Source organism: Giraffa tippelskirchi, chromosome 2 (genome assembly GCF_054371585.1).
Source record: "Giraffa tippelskirchi isolate mGirTip1 chromosome 2, T2T-mGirTip1v1.2.pri, whole genome shotgun sequence".
Taxonomy (NCBI): domain Eukaryota; kingdom Metazoa; phylum Chordata; class Mammalia; order Artiodactyla; family Giraffidae; genus Giraffa; species Giraffa tippelskirchi.
In genome coordinates, this window is record NC_137276.1 from 48640451 (window position 1) to 48648139 (window position 7689).

Sequence of the window (7689 nt, forward strand, 5' to 3'; positions counted from 1 at the left end):
TACATATGACCCAACCAATATTCTCATCGCTTTCCTCCCTGGCATCTCTTGATGAACCCAGGGTCTCCTAGAACCTGGGCATCGGGTCCAACAAGAAGCCAGTGTTACAGGACTGCTGTCCTCTCCTCTTGTCAGTATATCTAAGGGTTATTTTGAGTATTTTTAGGATAAGCACACAAAGATGTGAGACCCTCAAGAAAAAAAAAGACGCCTACAAAAATACCTCGTATTATTCAGAGGAATTCAAACCATATGTTTCTGCTTCTTTTACTGATTCTTTTACAAGTAAACCATTAAAATGCACTCCTCTAAGAGCTGTTTGATGTCCCAAGAGCTCCCAAACATTTTACAAGCTGTTTTCCTTAGAACCAAAGGATGTGTTCAACTTACCTAAGAGATTGTGGAAGGCACCCAAATCTGAAGGATTCCTTCACAACCTTTGAATTAGATGCAATAAATTGCCTGCCTCTAACTCTCCATGACGGATGAAATTTGTAACTGTCCTTGTGAAACCACTGATTTGGGTTCTGGGAGCATTAGAAAGAATGTCCTTGGAGGGAGCCAAGACCTTAGGAAAATTGTGACATTTGTAAATGTGGCTTTTCTGATGCCGAGTCCCTTTCTCTCAGCTGGAAGTTGCTATGGAGCAGGCAGAAAACAATTGAAGGCCAACTTTCATAACCTGCTCGTCTCCAGGATCTCCTTCACATATTTTCTTTTGAAGATTTGTTTAACAAACAAGTGGCATTTCTTTTTCTATTCTAACCAGCAGATAATAATCATCTCACCTCTGTGTTGGGCTGTGCTTAGTTGTTCAGCTGTGTCCAACTCTTTGCGACTCCATGGACTGTAGCCTGCCAGGCTCCTCTGTCCTTGGGATTCTCTAGGCAAGAATACTAGAGTGGGTTGCCTTGCCCTCCTCCAGGGGATCTTCCTGACCCAGGAATCGAACCCAGGTTTCGCCCATTGCAGGCAGATTACCATCTGAGCCACCAGGGGAGCCCAAGAATACTGGAGTGGGTAGCCTATCCCTTCTTCAGGGGACCTTCTGGACCCAGGAACTGAACCGGGGTCTCCCGCTTTGCAGGCAGATTCTTTACCAGCTGAGATACCAGGGAAGCCTCATCTGACCTCACACAGTAGATCTGAGTCCAGCAGAGAGCAAAGATCCATTACATCTTCATCAGCCTGCCCTATCTTGCTGAGACTCAGTGTATGACTTCCTTTTGGCTCTTGCAAAGAACCTTATTATTCTACCTCCACTTTCTAGGGCTTTTCACAGACATATTTCTCTCTCAGGTATTAATTTTTTATTCAGACAAAAAAATACAATAGTAGCTTAAACATCTCACTTTATCCAGAGATTTAGTTTTCAAAATTCTCCATGAATTCAATTTTTTTATATTTTACTGAGGTGTAATTGACATATTATATTAGTTTCAGGTGCATGACATAATGATTTGATATTTGTTTGTATTGTGAAATGATCAGCACAGCCAATCTAGTTAAAATCTGTCACCACACACTATTACAAATTTTTTTCTTGTGATAAGATCTTTTAAGACCTACTCTCTTAGCAACTTTCAAATATACAACGCAGTATTATTCACTGTGGTTACCGTACTGGACAGGACATTCCCATGACTTATTTATTTTATAATGGTAACCTGTGAATTCTCTTAAGCCTTACATATTATTCTAACAACAGCCCTGGGACCACCATCTAAGCAATCCATCATTCAGGTAAGATAAGTGAGGCTCCAGGGGAAATTAAGGACAAAGCTGAGACTCAGGGTCCTGGGTTTAAAAACCACTGCACTTTCTACTCTGGGGGACTTAAGCACAAAATACTTAATTAAGCTTCACAGCCAATCTACCCTATGAACATCTATGATTGAATCAGCAAAAAAATGAGCAAATTTCTAGCACTACGGAAATCAGAGAGGATTTCAGCTAGTTAGATGCCTAGCTGAGAGATGGGCATCTAACTAGCCTATTTTAAGATTAGTCCAATGGGAGAACTGTCCTTTCCAGTGAGCTGATGAAAACCTTTAAGACCAAAGGGAGAATACAAGTAAGACTGAGCAGGTTCATTCTACTTTAAGAAAATACAAACTAGTCAAATTAAGAGACTTCTAGAACTGCATAATTGTGTACAGAAAAAAAACAGCCTTGGGCACCTGGATCTTTTCACAGCAGAAGAACTGTTTAGAGAAAAGTCAACACTTGGCTGTAATTACTGGTTATCCATACTTTGCAAAAGCCCTCGATGTTTGCAGTGCCAGAGTGATTCAATGTGAAATATAGCTTCGATCATGCCTTGGTACAGATGACAAAGAACATGGATGCTCTTTCTGGCTCCAGCCACACTCCTGCCTTCCTCCATGTCCAGAGCATAGAAAGAGGGTGACTTAATGAACTGGGCAGTTCCAGGTCCTTGAAGATCCAAGAAAGTGTCCTTCTGAGCCTCGTGACCAGCATGCACACAGAGCACACCACACCCTTTTATAAAGGTCCCACCAGCTTCAGCTTAATATTCATTCATCCAGTCTAATGTCTCTTGACAAAGAAAGAGAAACATTACATGTGAAGAGTCCTGCTTTCTGCCTATCATCTGTCAAAATTGCCCTCTTCACCTCCACCCATGGGCTCATACTCTCCTTGAAATCTTATGCAAAATGTCACTTTAAAAAAATGTAAAGGACTTGTTGACACCCTTAATGTGATGATCACTGCCTCCGATTATCAGAAGTTCGATACCACCCATGCCATTCCAGAGGGGTCACCCAGCTCATGGTCAGTGTCTCGTGAAAGGGAGTCTCAGACGCTATTTCTTTGTCCACGGCCTCAGCCCTGAGCCTCCTTCATCTAGCGCCATGTTTTCATCCAGTTCTCTAATTCCCGTATCATCCAGTTTCATCAGAGTTTGCTTACGTAGGACTTACTTCTACCTTCTTACCTAACACCTTCGCAATACACACACACACACACACACACACACACACACACACACACACACACACACAGGGCTTCTCTGGATCCATCCTCTGTTGTATGTCCATAAATACTCATAATGTATTATCTTGATGATGCTTGTTGTTTAGAGAAAGCCCTCACTAGTTCATCTGGGGATCAGATGAAAACCTTGGCCAAAGCATCTTTTTCTGAGATGCTGCTCCCGTGTGCAGGTCCCCATGCTCATGGCTGGTCCCTAAACATCCTCAACATTGCGTGTTATTCACAAGCACAGGTTTAGGAGTTGGAAGAACTTGTGTCTCAATCGTGCCACCACTGCATCATGCCTGTGAGATCTTGAACAATTTCTCAGTCCTCTGGCCCAATTTTGGTTTAACACAAAGACAACTTGCCTGTTCAAAGTGTTGCTGGCAAACATTAGATGAACTTAGCTTTGCCATTTTTTTTCCTTCTGTGCAGTCAGCCTCCTGTGCCCACATTCAATGCAGCACTGCTCAGGAGCAGCCCTTAGTGACTTCTCTTCTCACTCCACGGTCTTGTCCCAAGTGATGCTACCCAGGTCCTTAGTGTCACTTCTCACCCACAATCAGGTGAGGCACACTGTGTACCTCCAGCCAGGCCCCTTCTCTGAGCTCTGGATGTGGATATTGCATAGCCAACTTGACGCTTCTTCCTAGGTGACCCAGGAACTGTCAAATCAGCACTTTCAAGGTTAAAGGCGACATCCAGACTTCCCTGTGGTCCAGTGTTTAGGAATTTGCTTGCCAATGCAGTGGACATAGGTTCAATCCCTGATCCAGGAAGATTCCGCATGTGGCAGTGCAACTAAGTCCATGCACAACTACTAAGCTGGCAGTCTAGAGCTCTCAAGTTGCAACTACTGAAGCCTCACGCCTAGAGCCCGTGCTCCACAATGAGGAGTATCTTCTTGCTGCAACTAGAGAAAGCTGTGTGCAGCAATGAAGACCCAACACAGCCCAAAATTAAAAATAATTTTTTAAAAAAAGAGCAAGGAGGCATCCCCCCTTAAAAAAAAAAAAAAAGGCATCATCCCCCACCCTGCTAATCAACGTTCTCTTTCTCCATGAAGGGCAGGACCACCCACCCACCTCTGCAAGGCACAGGCCTCCCCTCATCACCTGATTTGCCCACTGCCTATCCAGACATAACCATCACCAAGTGTCACCTACACCTGCAACAGCAAAAGGAACTCTTGAGCTATAAAGTTGCATCCAGCTCCTCACACTTTTATTGATTTATTGATACACTTCATCCACTCATTCTCTTGATAAATATTAATCGAGTGCCTACTAGTACATTGTTGATTTCTGTTGCCTTGATTCTTAGTAGTTTTAAACACATAATTGAAACATAAATTATATTTAGATAGCATCTTATAGTCTCCAAAGGGCTTTCTCATTTCTCATAGAAACACAGTGGAGTAGGAAAACAGAGATCAATAGACCCATATTCATATAAGCCAACAGAATCCAACTCACTCAGGGCTACACCACGAAATCCCATTGAGGTTAGGATGGAAACCAGACAGCAGGTCTCTCTTTCATTGTACTTTCAACTCTACTCTGCTCTCTCCACCAACTCACCAGGTGCCAAGTTAATTGATTCTCCCTCAGAACCTTGGCTGGTGGCTCCCAAATTTGGCAAACATTAGAATCACAAAGCTTTTGTTAAAGAGGAGGGTGTTGGCCCTGCCTGCAGAGTTTCTGACCCAGCAGGTCTAGGGCGAGCCTGAGAACCTGCATTTCTAACAAGTTCCTGATGCTGCTGTTCTGGGGACCAACAGGCTAAAAACCACTGGTGTGGGCTAACTTGTGCACCTGTGTTCTTGTGCCCATTTCTTGTCACTTTCTTTGAGAAGAAACTTGGCCCTACCTGTGTTTTCTGCCTTGACTCACCTTTGAGCAGAGACAAGTGTCTTCCATATAAGGACCATCCCTTATTTCTTGACATTGACAAAAAGACCTGCAATTGTGGCCATATGGAGGGGCTGCTTGGTTCTTTAAGATTTTACCACTGACTAAAGAGGTTTGCCATGTGGGTACTTGTCAAACCCCACTGTTACAGCCTCACTGCCTTTCAGAACATGGCTAAGAAAAGCAAGTTTATGGAGAATTTAGAGACTCTTGTTTATCCATTTCTCCAAATACCCCCAAAGACTCATTACTGTATTGAGGCAAACCAGCTGATATCCCCCGCCTGGTCCCACCTGGCCCCATAGTATGTCCTCCTCCGCACAAAGCCCTGAGAGACACTGGGTTAGTGACCTGTGCATTGGGCTGGGCCATCACGCACACCTGGGGCCCTGCAAGAAACACCCTCTGAGAGCACACTGTGTGAAACAGCCTCATCGCTGGTCCCAGGGGAATGTCCCTCCCAATTTGTTCCCAGCATCATTGTGCTTCATGAGCAGATGGCATGGTTTTGCCTCACAGACACTGCAGCTCTTATATTAATAACTGGTTGTGATCACCTCTTCTCTTGGCCACTAAGGGACTTGGCACCAGCTCTATGACCCTCCCTGGAGGTCTATGAAACACCCACCTGCCTATTTTTCCCTTGTTTCATTATCACACTTATTTGGAATGTGTGGTGTTTTGTTGTGCTATATGACAATATCTGACCCTTCCTGAAGCATGACAGATATGGGAAGATAGGTGGAAACGTGGACTAACAGCTGAATAGCAGAGTGAAAATGTACTGGAGGGTTCACTGCTGGTCAATGGCAAACACTGTTCCCACGATACAAGACACAGCTCAGCACAGCGATGATGACTGTAAATGTCTAGACCAAGGCCAAGAATGTAGACCATCTGATTTTGTTTCTGATCTTCAAGATGTCATATTTGAAGGGGTTTTCAAATGTCACAGACCCCAAATGTGCCATTTTTTCAGTTAAATTAGCCCTAAAGTATTAATCACTCAGTTGTGTCTGACTCTTTTCAACCCCCTGGACTGTATGTAGCCTGCCAGGCTCCTCTGTCCATGGAACTTCCCATGCGAGAATACTGGAATGGGTTGACATTTCCTTCTCCAGGGGATCTTCCCATTCCAGGGATCAAACCTGGGTCTCCTGCATGGCAGGCAGATTCTTTACCATCTGAGCCACCAAGGAAGTCCCAAATTAGCCTAATAAATTAATTAATACATAAATGAACCCAAAACTGGCTCTGAGCTTTGTGAAGTAATATTTTCTGATAGTCTTGTAATCAGTATGATGTTTTCCAAAATAAATTTGCAAAATATATTAAATTAAATGTGAAGATTTGTACTGGTATTAATATCTAACATAAATATGAAAAAATAAATATTCACATGTAGCTTATCATAGCAGTATTTCTTGTTACATGATGAAAAGGCTAATAATGACATATTCTATATGAAATATTGGGTTTCCTTGGTAGCTCAGTGGTGAAGAATCCACCTGCCAAGCAGGAGACAAAGATTCGATCCCTGGGTCAGGAAGGTCTTCTGGGGAAGAGAATAGCAAACCACTTCAGTATTCTTGCCTGGGAAATCCCATGAACAGAGGAGCCTAGAGGGCTACAGTCCATGGGATTGCGAAAGAGTCAGACATAACTTAGCAGCTAAACAACAACAGCAACATATGAAATATTAGGGAGTAACCAAGTGTTTATAAACAAAACTATACTGCTATGTGAAAAATATAATGTAGTATTAAGTAAAATCAAAGTCATAAAGCTAATTGTCAGACATAAGATCGACTATGATAAGAAATATTCTCAGAAGAAATGACAACAGTGTTTATAGTAATGAGATTTAGAATAATTTCATCTTGCCTCTGTCTTCCAAAACATTTTATTATGTGGTCATATTACTTTAGTAAAGTAAAGTATATGAAATAAATTTTTAAACATTACCATTGAGAATGGAAACTCAAGTTGTTCAAGAGCATAAACAGGCAGCCCACAAGCCCAGGCTCAGAGCACATGCAGAGATGCCAGAAGTGAACAGAAGTAAACAAAAGCACAAACATGGCTCCTGTATGGGCAGTGGCTGCCAGACCCACAGGAGGGTCAGGGGAAATGAGTGCCCAGTGTGCCAGAATCTCCAAGTGTCCATGAGTCAAACTTGATACACCAGCTATTGGTCTCAAGCTTTTATTGTCACAGGCCATAATCTCGGAGAACACTTGGCTCCTCCCACTAGGCTGTGGTCTAAACATTTGCTGGCTGGACTTTTCCACTGAACACAGATGCCAGCCCACAAATGAAGAAGATTTATATATTTGAATGTGAAGCAGAATTTGTCTCATTTCGGGTGTCTTTGACTTTCTGAATCTTGGGATGATAAATATGACTGAATAAGAAGCATCATCCCAGAACCACATCCAGGGATGTGGATAGTGGGCAGGGACCTTCTCTTTCCCTCTTAGCTCTTCTTCTGCAAATGATACTTTGAGACCAAGTGATCCTGCGAAGACCACATGCTACAGGGAACACAGACATCCTTAGGTTCTCAATGACATTCATGGACTCCTCCCTTTAAATATTTTCTCCTACTTTTCACCAGGGGTAACTTCTGATATGTTCTGTTTTAAAGGGAAGCTTTCTGCTCTGCAGAAAACTCAAAGTTGTGAATTGGCATTCCTGGACCATCCTGAGATGGCTGGATGCTGCAGAATCTCCCAGGCCCAGCAAATCCATCAATGTTAGACAAATCAGAGAGCCAAGA